General features: G+C 35.2%; 1 protein-coding gene across 1 annotated transcript in view; it reads right to left on the bottom strand.

Annotated features, from left to right (window-relative positions):
* Positions 1-18,014, bottom strand: part of TBC1D5 (TBC1 domain family member 5) — a 562,848-nt gene that overhangs the window by 407,134 nt on the left and 137,700 nt on the right. Inside the window, exon 3 of the mRNA XM_045791684.2 lies at positions 11,279-11,484. The gene's annotated coding sequence lies outside the window, so the exon portion shown is untranslated. The remainder of the gene's footprint in view (positions 1-11,278; positions 11,485-18,014) is intronic.

Genomic DNA, 18,014 nt, shown 5'->3' with positions numbered 1-18,014 from the left:
CATCTTAGAGTCTATTAACATAGAATTACCCTTTGACCTCCCTAACGTTCCCAAACATCTTCTCCACTTAAATTTTTTTAATTCATAGTATTTAAGAACCATCTTTATGTGTTACTCAAAATATGCCACTAGCATAAAACCACACAAAGATAATGGTTCATCTTTTTTAACTTAGAAAAACTGTTGGGATAGCATTAGAGGTTTGAGGATGGACATCAATATTAGCTTGCAAAGGAACACAAATGTGTCAGAATGAGATAGCTGGGATTTTTGCATAAAAGTTTGTGCTTATAAAGGGAAAGTCACTGCAAACGGTTTATGTCAGTAACGTAAACATAGAAACCAAGTCCCAGGTGAAAAAATGGCAACCTACTGGATAAACGTATATATGAAGTCCAGGGAAGGAGATACATTAAATGATGTTAACTGATAAAGTTATGTAACAGGGACTCAGCTAAGAATATGATGAAGGAGTGGTCTATGACACATAAACTATTCACCTATGAAAAAAAGAATTTCCTGAAGTACCTTCTCAGAGTCAACCCATGAAGTACTGGCAGCCTCACCACAAAATAATAGATATATTTCACATATTAGACAATGGTACATACCAAAAGAAAATGAGAGAACTTTTATTCTTGCCTAAAAGGTAATGGAATAAGCTAGAACCTGCATTTAGACGGAATCAAAATAAAGTTTCAAGAAGCACAAGTCATCTTATTTCTACTACATCGTAATAAGTAGGTGCTCCCGAAGACAGAGTACTAAGTAAACTGAAAGTATACCAAATATCCTGTCAGTAGATGTGTCCTAAGTGCACAAGTGGACTTATGAATATACAGGTGATACACTACTCAAAATGTTTTCCAGCCCGGTGACCAAGGAACCTGTGCCAGGTTTTAGGGAAAGATAGGGTCTGTAGCACCTACGTGCTATGGGGAATCATAAACACAAGGCTGCTCAGTTTTTTTATTTTAGAATTGTTCTGTCCCACCTGTTATCCTTACTAAATTAAGCTCAACAGTATTTTAGCACAGTGAACAAGATGCTTAAATCATGTCACAAGACACCATGAGCAATATCTACAGCCATAGAGGGAGTTTCATCACTACAGAGAGCTGGGAACTTGAAAAGAATAGGTAGGAAGAACATTATGCAACCCAGAAACACACGTAGTGATCCCAGAAGTATAGAAGACTATACCGGAAAGAAAACACTAAAATAATGCTATTAATGTATCTCAAATTCATTGACTATACTACTAGGTTGCAGTGAATAGGAGAAATATGAGTGATGAGGAACACAACAGACCCTTGGCATTCATGGATTTTTACATTCATGGTTTCACCCTTGGTTCAAACAATCTAGGACATGAAGCAATTTATCAGTTTTCTGGTAAGTGCATTTGAACCATAAGCTCCCTGAGGCTAGTATGAGAAAGGAGTCAATGGCTTTGCTTCTGATCTTAATGTAGCTTGATGGCTCTCTAGGACACACTACAGAAATATTTACACAAAAACAAGTTTCAAAAACTTCAAGAGGTGTATCACTCATAAATATGTGGTGTAGGTCTTAATTCCATTAACAACAACAAAAAAATTTTTAACACAAAATTCCTAAACTGGAAACCACCACTTACAGTGCTAACACAAAAAGTGCAAAGGGGTGAAATGGCAGAATAAAAGGATCCTAAAGAAGTGGGAACCAACTAGTCATTATGATGCTTCTTGTATGCCACATACCCTGAAAGCGGTACAAAGTTTGACTGAAGATTTTTAAACATAGATCTATGCATGCATCTCTTCCTTCCTTTCTAAGAACAGACCAACTATGCTCTTATCTGAGCCCAACCTCTCTCTCCACTTGTACATATTGCTTCAGCCATTCTCCATTTTCTTGTATCATTAAGTATTCGTTTATTGAAGAAATCTCAATACTGATGGATGTATGTTACTTTTCTGATACTTAAAAAAAAAAAAAAAATCCTCCCTTAACCTCAACTTCCCTGTTAAGTTGCCATGTTTCTCCCTCTACTCTCCCTTAAACCTACTCCAATCAGATTTTGTCCTTTACTAAAACTACTCTTCTCAAAGTCACCAATGACCTCTCATTGCTAAATCCAACAGTCAATGCACAATTCATCCATAACTTCACCTTTCAGCAACATGTCACAAATGATCATTCCCCTTCCTTGAAATATTTACACCATTTAGCTTCATTAGCTTTCAGATTTTCTGAAAGCCAAATAAATTTTCCTCTTACCTCACTGGGTTTTTGGTCCCTGGCCTTCTCTACTAATTCTACTTTCCCTAACCCCTGTTACTTTAGAGTGCTCCAAAGCTAGGACCTTCAATTGCCTCTAGCTGTATTTCTTATATTACATCAGAATTACCTCTTTAAAAATACCATCGACAACTGACAATTTCCATGGTTTATCTCCTTTATCCCAGACCTCTCATCTTAACTCTGGATCAGTGTATCTGTCTCCTTGACCTATCTGCCTGATATCTAACAAACATCTTTAACTCAGCATGTTCAAAACCAAATTCCTAGCCTTCTCCCCCTAATGTACACCTTGCATAATCTTCCCCTTCTTCATCAAATGAAACTCCATCTTTCCTATTATTCAGACCAAACATTACTAGAGTCATTCTTGACTTCTCTCTCTCTCTCATAATTCAAATCTAATCCATCAGCAAATCCTGTTCAAACCACAATCATCTCCCATCTCTAACCTTCTATAAGATCCCTCTGCTTCTGCCCTTGCTTCCTTAAAATCAATCTTCATTGATTTTAAATTAACTGTAATTCTTTTAAACTATAAACCAGATTATACTCACCAATGGCTCCCCATATCATTCAAAATAAAAGCTAAATACACATCTTAAAAGACCTAGATTCCCTAGAGGTCTTAAAGACCTCTATAATTTAATTCCTACTATTCTCCCCCTCACTTTGCTGCAGCTACACTGAATACTCTTTTGTTCCTGAACACATTAACAATACTCTTACATCAGGGCCTTTGCACCTCTTGTTCCCTGTGCTTGAGATGCTCACTCCTCACCTCTGTCAGGTTTTTACTAAAACGTTACCTTTTCTGAGAGATTTTCCCTGACCACCCTATTTAAAATTTTCATCCCTCCGCCTATACTCCGAACTCTCTATCCACCACTCCCTGCTTTATTTGCCTTTATAGCACAACCATCTAACCTACTACATACTTAACGTATTTATTTATCTTGCTTCTTGTGGACTTTGCTACCTTAATGAAGTTAAGAATTTCTCTCTATTTTGTTTTCACTGTGATATCACCTAGAACATTTTTCAGTAAGTGCGACTAGCTTCAAATTTCTTAGAATGAATAAGGGACGGTAGAAAAAAATCGAGCAAAGTCTTCAGAGTTTTGAGAAAAATTATTTTAAATCTAGAAATATATACTCAGCTAAATGATCAACTGTGAGAATAAAAGAAAAACATTTTATAAAAAAATTCTAATATGCACAACTCAGAAAATACAACTTTCACCATTTAACCTTCTGAAAATTTATTTAAAGGAACCTAAGAATAAAGATGACAATGAGATCCAAGCAATACTGGAACTAATCCAGTAACATAACAAAAAGAAATCTGAGAAAGTCACTGTTTCATACTAAAATAGAAAGTCCAGGATAAGTGAGATATTTCTTCAAAAAAAGCAAAGATAACCTTACAAAAATGTTATTTCATGATGTAGGAACCTGGAAGTACAACCGTAGTGTGCTATCCATAATAACAGACATATATGAGAATTAAACAAAAAGAATGGTAACTTAAAACTGTGGTTAAAAACAAAGAACTACACACACACACACACACACACACACACACAAATGGTAGAAATATGTAATAAAATATAGTAATGATTTAAGAAAATGAAGAAAAGTAAGAACTCTTTTACTCTGGAAAACAATGTCTATGTGTCGGTTAATGCTGGAAGGAAAACAGAATTAAGTGATACTCCGAATTGATGTGCAATTGCTATATAAGAAATACTAGATATAATCATTTCTCTATGATGTTACTTGGCTCAAAGGCTTTCACAATGATCTTAAGATCATAATGATCATTCTGATTATCGAAAAAAAGGGAAAATAACAAGTGTTGGCAAGATGTGAAAAAAACTAAACCCACATGCATTGCTTGTGGGAATATCAAATACTGAGGCTGCCATGGTAAATAATTTAGTGATACCTCAAAAACTTAAAGAATTATAATATGACACAGCAATTTCACTCCTAGTATATATCTAAAGAAACTGAAAACAGGTACTCAAATAAATACATGTACATATGCATTCACAGAAGCACTATTCACTACACCCAAAAGACGGAAGCAAACCAAATGTTTACATATATGATGGAGTATTATCTGAATATGAAAAGTAATGAAGTACTCATACACACTGCAACACAGATGAACCTTGAGAACATTACGCCAGGTGAAAGAAGCCAGACTTAAAAGTCACACACTGTAGGATTCCATTTTATGACATATTCAGAATAAATTCATAGAGACAGAATGCAGGCCGACAGATATCAGGGACTGGGGACAGGGTAGAAGGAGGAGAAACTGTTAAAACGGTAAGGTGTTTTACTTTGGAGTGATGGAAACGTGTGGAACTACAGAGGTGGAGGCTGTGCGCCACTGGGAATGTGCTAAATGCTATTGTTTACTCAATTTTGTTATGTGAATTTCACCTCAAGAAATGATTTTTTTAAATGATTTTAAAATAAAAAGATACTCTGCTTTTAGATGAGCCTCTCCCTATTTTTTTGTTATCAAAGTATTTAAAGATTTCCATAGTCTTCTTTAATATTGGAAGGCTCTTAGGAATGAATATTTATGGTTTTGAAAAAACATCTATCTAAAGTTCACTTATGGGGGGCGCCTGGGTGGCTCAGTCGTTAAGCGTCTGCCTTTGGCTCAGGGCATGATCCCAGAGTCCTGGGATCGAGTCCCCCATCAGGCTCCTCTGCTGGGACCCTGATTCTTACTTTCCCACTCCCCCCACCTGTGTTCCCTCTCTCGCTGGCTGTCTGTCACATAAATAAAGAAAATCTTTAAAAAAAAATAAAATAAAATAAAATAAATTTCACTTATGGGGCACCTGGATGGCTCAGGAGGTTAAGCGCCTGCCTTTGGCTCAGGTCATGATCCTGGAGTCTCAGGATCAAGCCCCACATCAGGCTCCCTGCTCAGCAGGGAGTCTGCTTCTCCCACTCCTTCCCACTCCCTCTGCTCCTCCCCTGCTCATGCTTGCTTGCTCTCTCTCTCACTCACTCTAACAAATAAATAAAATCTTGAAAAAAAATTTTTTTAAAGTTCACTTAAGTTTCATTTCAGTTTTGTTATTTCCTCTGTTAAGTTCAAGTAAAATTTTTTTTAAAAAAGGTTATATTTTTAAAATGTTAGATTAGTATATCTCTATATTACAGGAGTAGGAATTTTTTGGGGGGGTTTCTTTTTTATATTTTTAAATTTTGTTCAGCTGTATTTAGGTATAACTGACCTCAATATAATGTAATAAAATTGTAAGATATTCAAAGCATATATCATGATTTGATGTACATATACATTGTGAAATAATTGATAAATTAATTGGATTAATGGAATTAACACATCCATCATTGCACATATTTTTTTTTTTTAGTGAGAACATTAAATTTCTAATTTCTTGGCAAATTTCACTTCTATAATACAGTGATACCAACTACAGTCAGCATGTTATACTTTTCCTTTATTTTATAAAATCTACAAGCAAGTGATACTAAGCAGTATTTGTCTTTCTCTGTGTGCCTTATTCACTTGACATAACACACTCAAGGTCCACCTATGTAGTCACAAATGGCTGGAATGCCCTCTTTCTCATGTCTGAATTATACTCCATTGCATATATGAGTAGTCCACTGTGTGTGTGTGTGTGTACATATATATGCACACCAAATCTTTATATATGTGTGTATATTTACTTATATACACACACATACACATACACACACACACACACACACATCTTCTCTATCCATTCATCTACTCTAGTAGACACTTGTTTCCAAATCTTGGCTATTATAAATAATATTGCAATGAACATGTAAGGGCAGATATCACTTCAATACCTGATTTTTCACTTCCTTTGGATATATACCCAGAAGTCAAATTGCTGATCTTAGGGTAGTTCTATTTGTAATTTCTGGAGGAACTCTATACTGTTCTCATAATGGCTACATCAATCTACATTCATAGTGAACAAGGGTTCCATTTTCTCCATATCCTCACCAACACTTGTTATCTGTCTTCTTGATGATAGACATTTTAAGAGGTGTGAGGTGAAATTTCATTGTGGTTTTGATTTGCATTTCCCTGGTGATTAGTGATGTTGGGCACCTTTTCATATAGCCGTTGGCCATTTGTATGCCTTCTTTAGAAAAATGTCTATTCAGTTATTTTGCATATTTTTTAATCAAATCGATTGTGTTTTTTGCTATTGAGTTGTGAGAGTTCTCTATTTTGTGGGTGTTTCTTTGTTGTTGTTTTTTTTAAGATTTTATTTATTTATTTGACAGAGAGAGACAGCGAGCGAGACAGGGAACACAAGCAGGGGGAGTGAGAGAGGAAGAAGCAGGCTCCCAGCAGAGGAGCCCGATACGGGGCTCGAACCCAGGACTCTGGGATCACGTCCTGAGCCGAAGGCAGAAGCCTCACGACTGAGCCACCCAGGCACCCCTGTATTTTGAATGTTAACCCCTTATAGGATACATAATTTGCAAATATTTTCCCTTATTTGGTAGGTTGTCTTTTCATTTTTGTTGATACTTTCCCATGCTGCTCAGTAACCTTTTATTTCAATGTACTCTTACTTGTTGATTTTTGCTTTTGTTCCCTTTGCTTTTGGTGTCAAATTCAAAAAAAATGTCACCAGGACCAATTTCAAGCAACTTACCCTTGTTTGCCTCTAGATTTTTAAGTCTTTAGTCCATTTAATGTTGATTTTTCTGTATGGTATAAGATAGGTGTCCAATTTCTCACAGCACTACTGAAGAGACTATCCTTTCCCAGTGTCTATTCTTGGCTCCTCTGTCAAAAATTTATTGACCATATATGTGTGGGTTTATTTCTGGGCTCTCTATTCTGTTCCATTAGTCTATGTGTCTGTTTTCATGCCAATACCTTACTGTTGAGATACCTACAGCTTTGTGATATATTTTTAAATTCAGAAGTGTAATGCCTCCAGCTTTGCTCTTTCTCAGGGTTGTTTTGGGCATTTGGGGTCTTTTATGGTTCCATACAAATTTTAGGATTTTATATTCCATTTCTATGAAAAATGCCATTGGACTTTTGATAGAGATTTAATTGAATCTGTTGATAGCTCTGAGTGGTATGGATATTTCAACATATTAACTCTTCCAAGCTATGAACACAGAGAACCTATCCATTTATTTCTGCCTTCAATTTCTTTCATCAATGTCATAATTTTCAGTGTACTGATTTATTCCTAGGCATTTTATTCTTTTTGATGTAACTGTAAATGGGGCTGTTCTCTTAATTTCACTTTCTGATAGTTCATTGTTAGTTTACAGAAATACAACACATTCTTGTATACTGATTTTGTATCCTGCAATTTATTGACTTCATTTGTTAGTTTTAACAATTTTTTCCCAAAGTCTTTAAGGTTTTCTATAGCGAACACCTCTGCAAATACAGTTTTACATCTTCCTTTCCGATGTGAATGTCTTTTATTTCTTTTTCTTGCCTGATTGCTCTCACCATGATTTCCAGTACTAGGTCGAATAAAAACGGCGAGACTGGCTCTTTGTATACAGGGAATGTTACCTCATTCATTGTAATTGTTCACTGCAAAAATAATTCTGATGAATAGTCCAAGTAAAGAACAGTTAGGTCCCGCTAAGGCCAAAAAAAAAAAAGGTAAGTTTGGGCATTCCTGTCTTATTACTTATCTTAGAAGATAGGCTTTAAGCTTTTCACCATTCAGCATGATGTAAGCTGTGGACCTCTCATATATTACCTTTATCATGTTGAGGTATATTCCTTCTATACCCATTTTGCTGGCAGTTTTTATCATAAATCAATGTTGGACTTTGTCAAATGCTTTTTCTGCATCTATTGAGATTATCATATGATTTTTATCCTTCATTTTATTAAGTGGTATATTACGTTGACTGACTTGTGGATGTTGAACCATCTTTGATTCCCTGGAACAAATCCCACTTGATCATGGCATATGACCCTTTTAAGATACTGTTGAATTCATTTCTGTTCAGTTTGTGGACGATTTTTGCATCTGTCTTTATCAGGGAGGCTGGCCTGTAATTTTCTTCTCTTGCAGCATCCTTATCCAGTTTTGGTGTCAGGGTAATGCCGGCCTCATAAAATGGCTTTGGAAATACAGCTGACTCTTAAACAATGTGGAGATTAGAGGCATTGGCACCTCATTCAGTTGAAAATCCATGTATAACTTGTAGTCCCCAAACACTTAACTACTAATAACCTACTACTGACTGGAAGCCTTACCAATAATAAACAGTCAACTAAGACATATTTTGTATTTTATATGTATTAGATACTATATTATTTTTACAATGAACTAAGAGAAAAGAAAATATTAAGACGCTCATAAGGAAGATAAAATATATGACATATGTATAGTACAGTACTATATTTATCAAAAAAAAATCCACATATAAGTGGGTCCATACCAGTTCAAACCCATGTTGTTTATGGGTCAACTGTATTGCCTTGTCTTCTATTTTTTGGAAGAGCATGAAAAGGACTGGCCAGAATTCCACTTTAAATGTTTGGTAGAATTCACCTATTAAGCCATCTGGTCCTGGACTTCTCTTTCTTGGGAGGTTTTCGATTATTCATTCAATCTCCTTACTAGTGATTGGTCAGTTCAAATTTTCTATTTCACATGATTCAGTGTTGGTAAGTTGTATGTTTCCAGGAATGTCTTCTGGGTTGTCTAATTTGTTGGTGTATAATTGTTCATTGTTGTCTCCTAAACAATCTTTGTATTTCTGTGGTGTCAGCTGTAAAATTTCTTCTTTAGTTTCTAATTTCATTTTTCTTGAGTCCTCCTGTTTTTATACATCTAGCTAAAGTTTTGTCTAGTTTGTTCTTCTTTGAAAAAAAAACAAAAAACAAAACAGTTCTTGGGGTCCTGGGTGGCTCAACTGGTTGGGCATTGAACTCTTGGTTTCGGCTCAGGTGATCTCTTGAGTAATGGGATCAAGCCCTGTGTCAGGTTCCACACTCAGCAAGGAGTCTGTTTGGGGGTTCTCTCCTTCTGTCCCTCCCCTCACTCATATGCACTTGTGTACTCTCTCTGAACAAATCTTTAAATAAAATAAAAAATAGCTCTTAGTTTCATTGGTCTTTTCTCTTGTCACTCTAGTCACTATTTATTTTTGTTCTTTGTTGTTTCCTTTCTTCTAATTTTGTGTTTAGTAGGGTCTTCTTTTTCTAGTTCCGTAAGGTGTACAGTTAGGTTGTTTATTTGAGCTCTTTCTTTTTTCTTACTGTAAGCATTTATCACTATTTTGAACTTTCCTTTTAGAACTGCTTTCGCTGCATTTGATTAGGGATAAATTTTATCAACCTTTTACTTTTCTATATATGACAACCTTCTACCACAACTTTTATAATCAGAAAAAAATCCTTGCAATTTTTGAAAGAATAAAAATGTCAAATATAATGGGAATGAGTACTAGAAGAGACCACTTTGGGAAAGGATCTGAGTCATTCTAAGCTGATATATAGGACTTAAAAAAAAGTTAAAAATGTTTTAAACCAGGAATGGCTTGAGACATCATACTGCACATATACTTTACATAGAGAAAACAAGCAAGAGGAGAATAAAGAAATACACACTTTACTATAAAGGGATGATTCTATCAAAGATTTATCCCCTTTTCAAATTTTGAGATTTGACCATTTGTACCTGTGTTCTCACTATAGAAGAACCAAGTTAAGTGCTCTGGTGTTTCCCAGCAGTTACTTAGCTCTTTGACCACATCATTTGATAGCTTGTAGTGAATACAGAGTGAGATGAAAGACATGGAGAAGACAAGAGAAATGGCAGCTTGACTGAGATGAAAAACAAACTGTCTGATTCCATTTACTTCCTGAGTCAGTCATGAACAAACATACAAGCAATCTAAAGTACGGTTTTTAAAACTGCAAAGGCAATCCATTATTAGATAAGGAAATAAATTCAGTTACAGGAAGGAGCATGTATTAAATGAAATATACAAAAATTAGAATAGAATAGAGCACAGCACACATTCTGGTTAGTTAGGGTTAAAACTATTTCAACTTTTGTTTCAGTTTCATTGGTATATTTGTATCTGTGGAAAATGGCTCAAATGTAAAATTTGTTACAATGGGTTGTGGTTAAAAAAAAAATATGAATGCCTCCTGAGATACCTTCAACTCCAAATTCAATAAATTCTACTTTTGCTACTCGTTTAATGAATTCAATGAATGGGGGGGGAGGGGGAGCAAAGGAAAAGAGATGGATACAGATACAAAAAGCATTCTATAGGGAAAGTACTAAAAGTCTCCCAGCAAGAAAACATTTTTATGTCCCCCTTAAGGCTCAGTTAAAAGAGAAGTAAAACAATTAGGAAAACATTGGAAACTGGCAACTAGATATAAGAAGTGGAAAGAAACTGATCAGGGAACTCTAAGTAACTGTTAGAGAACAACATCATTCCCTGAAGAAGCCTACAATCTAAATATGGCTGTATGTATAAACACTCTCTCTCTCTCTCATACACACACACACTTTTTATACATGAATCTACAGAACACATTACTATAATAAGGATATTGTTACAGATAAATGTTTTTGTCCCCCCAAAACTCATATGCTGAAATCTTAATTCCCAATGTAATAGTATTCAAGTAAGGCCTTTAGGAGGTGATCAGGTCATAAGGGTGGAGCCCTCGTGAATGGGATTGGTGTCCTTGTAAGAGGAGACCTCAGAGACCTTTTTCATTACATCTACCACATGAAGACACATAAAGATGGTGGTGTATGAACCAAGCACTGGCACCTTTATCTTGGACTTCCCAGTCACCAGAACTGTGAGAAATAAATTTCTGTTGTTTATAAGTCATCAAGTCTATGGTATTTCTGTTAGAGCAGCCCAAACAGACTAAGACAGGTAGTGATGGTATTCAATTTTTGAATGTACATTTTTAGTAAATACACACTTACCTTTCAGGAGACCTTTATTAATCCGCAAATCTAACTGACACTTGAAAATGCATGCTCTTGTTACAGGCCAAAGATGACTTCAGACTCAGTACAAAACAGTTCTCCAAATACAAGTGTTGATTGGCAAATAGGAAGCAAAGAAGAATAAAGAAATAGAGATCAGCTGATTTTTCCCTCAACTGAGCTGCTGGCAAAAAAGCAAATACCTAGAAAAATAAATAAATAAAATAGCTTCAAACATTCCTATCCCAGAAGAAACCCTAAACCAAAGCAAACAATGAAAAATGGAAGCAGAAAAAATTCATGACATATTATTTCAGGCTTTTAGAGGATAATTGTTAGCCTACTCACTAATCACTTTTTCCATCACCTATTTTAACTTCTGGAAGAAAGGAAATCATTTCATTATACCTACAATAAATGGCATTATAATATAAAAATTTTGTAAATCAAAACACCTCAATATAAAACAAATCACATGTTAAACTTCATTTCACTGAAATGACATAAAAGTGCTCAAATAATGAACGCACCATTCTAATACATACTAAAATAATACCAAGTATTGAAATTACATAAAATAAAAAAATGGAAATTTGACATTTGAAAACAAATGTGGAAAAAATTGCATTGAAAAGGATTCCATAGCATTAATAAAATGTAAAATTAGAATACTGATGTATCAGTTTAACAAGTAAATATTATTTATGAATTAAAAATTAATTTCCATTGCCTTTCTACATAAAGAAAAATATCACCTTTAGTAACAGTCTTCCAAAAATCATATCTGACACAGATATAACCTGTACGAAATCTGCAAGAATGAAAACTGAATTTCTTAAACAGCTATCTAATCTTAGTAAAGAATCTCTTAATATACTTAATAATATACTTAATAATCTCTTAAATTACTAAACATTACCATCACTTTCATCTAGACTTCATTCTATATTAGTCTACTCCTTATAACCTGTTTGAACTTATTGGTGGCTCAGCATATGTACAAAAGGACAAAAGTAATTAGGTAATATAATGTGAAACATAAATCAGTAACACAGAACTGGAAAAAATTATGATAATAGATGTAACTGAAACACAGTGAGATTCAAAAGAAATTAATTACTTAAAACACATTTTAGCATCATATGCTATTAAAACCAAGTAACAAGGTATGATTTCTAAAGAATAGGAATAAATGTGGCATTGATCTCTAGATGGATTAACAAACTTTTTTGCTCTTGTATGGGATACAATTCATGGTTTTTTTTGTTTGTTTGTTTGATAAAATGATTACATTCTGATGTAGCATTTCCTTATTTTAACTTTCAATCTTACCTGAAAAGTTACCAACAACTCATTTTTAAATTATATAATATACATGTGAAATATAACTAAATACGGTCAACACCTCCTTGGACAGTAATATAGTCACATGCTTCTTCTATATGGTTGAGCTAAAAATTATCACACCACTAAAATAAAGCAAGTCTCTATTTTTTATCTTTCCCTTGTAAAAATACAGACCATTTTTACTTTATGGATGGCTCTTTAGAATGAAAGACATTCAAATATCTTTCAACTATTCCAAGATATGTGTATTTGACAAATGTGTGTTTATGTAACAGTTAATATATATTGTCATACCACTGTGTCAATACCATCCAGAGAATGATGGCTACTTCTTCATGATGTGGAACAGTAACCAAAAAAAACTGACCATATAATCAGTATCCTGAGGAGTTATAATTTGTTTTGTTTCTAAATACATACTTCACACTCAGGTCAATGTTACATTTCTTACACTGCCTGGGTCGTAATTTACTTTCTTGCTCCAACAGAATATATCCAATAAAATATCTCATTGGCATAACCATCAGAGAAACCAAAAAGGAAAAAAAAAAAGACTATAAGGCAGAATTGGATAACACAGAGGGTTTATCCGTACAGTAAGACTGTATGAAACTAGACTTCTTCAGCAATCTATAGGCAGAAAAAATGTTTACCATAGTCTCACTGAAAGGATATACCAGTTCTTTTTCTAGTTATTCTCTATGGAATTGCATAAATATTGAGAAATCTAGAAAGATATACACATGTAAAAATTATTGTCAGTATATAAGTTACTGCTGCCCTGGGACTGCAATAATTTATGTAACATCTGTTTTCATATTTTTCTAATTTTTTTCCTAATTAACATGCATATTTAACGCATAAATGCTCAGACCACCTCTTTTTTCTGCTGACTGTGCCTCTTTATTTTTGAAGTTGTGCACTCCTAGGGAGAAGTCAGCAGAGATGGAAACTAAAATCTTATTGAAAGTACTAATTTTAAAATGTAAATAACAGTACTAAACCAACTTTCAAAAAAAATTACTAAAGTCTTAAGAGTTTTCATAATAACCATTCAATCTGCCAGCAACAGTCATACAGTAATTTAAGGTCCAAACACCAAAAAGCAAATAGAAGCTTAATTCCAACATTATATTAATCTTCTTGATTTCTTTTTAATTTTTATAAAAGCTGAGAAACCTGCTATAAAATCTATGATTTCTTGTCTTTGTAAGTTTTGGCAGTATTTTTAAATTGTTATGCCTCAGGCAACTAACATACATGAACACATTCCATATGGTAAGCATCAAGAAGTATGTAATCAGCTATATGTTTTTGAACTGTAAACGTCAAATCCTGTGCAGATGTGAGGAAAGGGGAAAGTTTTTACTCTGGAGTGCATTCAAGTACAATCAACTTTTGGAAGCTCTTAATCTGTACTAATTCAAAATACTACTTTATCTTTATTTTTAATAGAAAAACTAAAATTAGAAGCTGATCAAACAAATGCTACAATACTAAAGTATTCCCAAAAAACAATGTTCAATATGCCAACACTGTGACTCCAACTGTACTTACCTCACTTTAGAATTAAACACTTTGTATTTTAACTGCCTAGTTATATATTTCAGTCAGTCATTTATTACTTCTCATCTGTTGTCAGGACTGATCTAGGCCTTTGTAAACACTGAACCCTCATAGAACTTTCTCAACCCTCACAGAACTTACATTTTACTTGGGAAATCAGAGAGTATCCAATAACAATGCAAATACGCAACTGCAAACAGAGATAAATGCTACTAAAAATATGGGAAGGGGTGAGCCATGAGTTTTTGTAACAGACTTGACTTAGCTCAGAGGTCAGCAAAGGCCTAAAGAAAGATTATTTAAGATGAGATCTGAAAAGTATGAGAAATGTTACAGTCTAGGCACAGCAAGCACTAACGTCCAAAAGCATCAAGGGAAAAGCACATTCAGAGTCAAGAAAGAGGAGTGAGGGGCCAGTCAGAGCTAGAGAGGGAATATATGTGAAACAAAATGGGGCAGAAGTCAATAAGCAAAATTACTATAGGGTTTTAAATACAGTATGACAATCAATTATACATTGAAAATTTATCAAATTTGGCTGAATGATGGAGAGGAGTAAGAAAGGTATAGAGAAGTTAGGTGTGAGATGACAGTAGCTTAGACTAAAGTGATGGTGGTAAAGAAGGTGACGAGAAGTCAGAAAGAGATTTATAGGCAAACAATCAGAAGAATTTGGTGAAAGATTAGATTTTGTGGAGGATGAAGTTGGATAGCAATTCCATTCACTGATATAAGGAAACCTGGAAGAAAATCAGTTGTTGGAAGAAAGAGCCCAAGTTACAATGGGACATATGGGATTAGTCATTGGAGATGTCTTCTAGGGAGTTCAATGTAAGCACCTAGAGCTATAAGAGTCTGGAGCTTTAAGAAAAGCTGGGCTAGAGTCAAATTTAGAATTTATTAGAATATGGACAGGGGAAAAAAAAGATGCCTACATTGCTTTCCCACCTCCCCCCCCCAAAAAAAAAATCCCACACACATGCTGTATCCTCCTCATTTCTAGCTATCATACCACATTGGAAAAGAAAGACATATACTTCATAACGTGACAAACTCATTTAGCCTGTGACTGGTTAACTCCGTAAGGCATATTTGCCTTAAGTTGCTAAATAGCCATTTATTGTAATGCCTACTGGGAATCAAAATTATTAAAAATATGCTGAAGCTCTCTAAAAATGTGCATCAGGTCATTTATCCTCACAATAACCCTAGAATTTAACAATTATTGAGCCTACTTTTCAGATAGGGACACTGAAGTTTAGGGAAGTATCAGAGTTGCTAGTAAAGCCAATAAGTGATAGAGGCACATTTCTAACCCAAGCATACCTGAAACCACAGCATCTTCTTTCCACTAAAAAGGAGGGTAGCAGGTATAGTGTCAAGAGTCTGGTTTCAATCCTGGCCACAGAAGACCACTTAAGCTCTCTTACATCTCCTCACCTTACAATTCCTATATTGCTAGGAAACATTGACATTTTAGGAAACATATAAAGCCTCTGTCACAGCCCACTGGGTTGTGCATCACCATGAATATGACTTGTTCTTTCAGCACAGGATTTCCGGTTGAGAGAGGACTTAGAGCGGAAACTAAGGCTGACACTCGAGGCTTTGAAAATTTCACCATATAGGGCATGGCAGGTCATCAGGAACAGTACCTCGGTTTACCCCTGTTCTTCCTCTAATGGAGAAGAGTAGTTTCCATCAAAAGAGCCAAAAGCCAATATCCTAAAAGCTATAGGTGGAGAGTTCAGCAGTAGTTCTAAAACTTTACAGTGCATAAAAATCACCTGAGAAGCTTCTTAAAATGGAGATTCCCAAGCAGATCCTCTCAAGGATTTTGATGCAGAGGTGGAATAAATTACCCTTCAAGCTTTCTAAAAGATATCTACCTACAACAACCACGTTCCATTCTTCAGGCACATACTTTTTAAATTATTGGTTGAGCATATACATTACTTCATTTTGTCCCATTAAATTGTACCCAACTTGGGGCACCTGGGTGGCTCAGTCGGTTAAACATCTGACTCTTGATTTCAGCTCAGGTCATGATCTCAGGGTTGTGAGATTGGGCCCCACGTCAGGCTCAGCACTGGTCACTGAGCCCGCTTAAGAGTCTCTCTCTCTCCCTCTCCCTCTGCCTCTCACCCCCCCCAAAAGTTAAAAAAAAAATGAAATAAAATAAATTGTTCCAATTTACTATAAACATTTCAGATATTTTTAACAACTACTATCAAGGTCCTTTCCAATGGAAAGAGGGATGATTAAACAAAAGCTGTTTTAACTATATATAAAATACCTCCATCAAAACTGATTTTCCTTAATATAGATTTTAATCTTATGATTAAAATGAAGTCATCAAGAGATACATACGTCAAAAGACATAGGAATGTTTAAGGGAGATGAATGGTTCATAAAGAAAATTTATTCACAAAAGTTAACCTTTGGTCAAAAAAACCATATTGTTGATTAAAGAATCTTACAAATATGTAAGAGGGTCTAATACAGTAACAGTTATTCAAAAAATGGATTAAGAGATTACATATAACCCTGTCTCATGACACTAATAGATGCTAACATACACTAGTACCAAAGCAGCATTCAGGAAAGAAAATGTCTACTATATTTCCAGACACTTCAGATCACTTAAAAAGTGAATGTCTATCTTTCGTTCTACATGAACCGCACTGTCACTATGAAAGTGTACATTCCAGTTACTGACCCGGCAGCTCCCATCAACCTAATCTACTAGTGTACTCACTCAGGACTGCCTTAACAAAATTCTAGTGACTTAATGATTCTAACGAATTCCAAAACTCCAAACTTTCATCCAAGGTTAACTGAATTTTATTTTTTTAATTTTGAAATTTCAAGATAGATATTGTTCTTTCAAGGCTTGTCTGTGAAGCTAAATAAGGGCAGTTAAAATTTAAAGTTTATTACATAGTATTTCCTTGTATTTTTATGAATCAAAGAAAATGCCCACCGAGGTTTTGGTTTCGATCCTGTGACTTATATTAGGCCCATGACAGGGGATAGAAACCTAAAGATAATAAAAGTTGCTTGAAAAAGAACTTCATAACAATTACATCAGTAGTATAATGTGATGCTGATATTTACATGGTATATCTCATTTAATGCCTTTCCTTCACCTTAACCAACCACCCCCCACCAAAACAAAACAAAACAAAAAGAAACGAACAGCTAAGAGGAGCCTAAGCACACTAACTTGCCCAAGATCTCACCACTAACGAACGATAAAGCTGGGATTTGAACCCATGTGATCTGAACCCAGAGTCCAAAATGGTTTTTTTTTTTTTTTAAGATTTTATTTATTTATGTGACAGAGAGACAGCCAGCGAGAGAGGGAACACAGCAGGGGAGTGGGAAAGGAAGAAGCAGGCTCCCAGCAGAGGAGCCCGATGTGGGACTCGATCCCTGAACGCCAGGATCACGCCCTGAGCCGAAGGCAGATGCTTAAGGACTGCGCTACCCAGGCGCCCCAAAAATGGTCTTTTTTTTTTTTTTTTAAGATTTTATTTATTTATGTGACAGAGAGACAGCCAGTGAGAGAGGGAACACAGCAGGGGGAGTGGGAGAGGAAGAAGCAGGCTCCCAGCAGAGGAGCCCGATGTGGGACTCGATCCCGGTGCCGGGATCACGCCCTGAGCCGAAGGCAGACGCTGTAACGACTGCGCTACCCAGGCGCCCCCCCCAAAAATGGTCTTAACCATTATAAGTGCTACATTAATTTAAAGGAAATGTTAAATGTAATTTACCTGACCATTACTCAGTTTGTTCATGAACTTCCTTAATTTTATAA

The sequence above is a fragment of the Ursus americanus genome, chromosome 20 (genome assembly GCF_024610735.1).
Source record: "Ursus americanus isolate L20-20 chromosome 20, mUrsAme1.1.p, whole genome shotgun sequence".
In the NCBI taxonomy this organism is placed as follows: Eukaryota; Metazoa; Chordata; class Mammalia; order Carnivora; family Ursidae; genus Ursus; species Ursus americanus.
The sequence above is the reverse complement of the archived record's forward strand: the minus strand, read 5'-3'. Positions and strand labels throughout refer to the sequence as shown.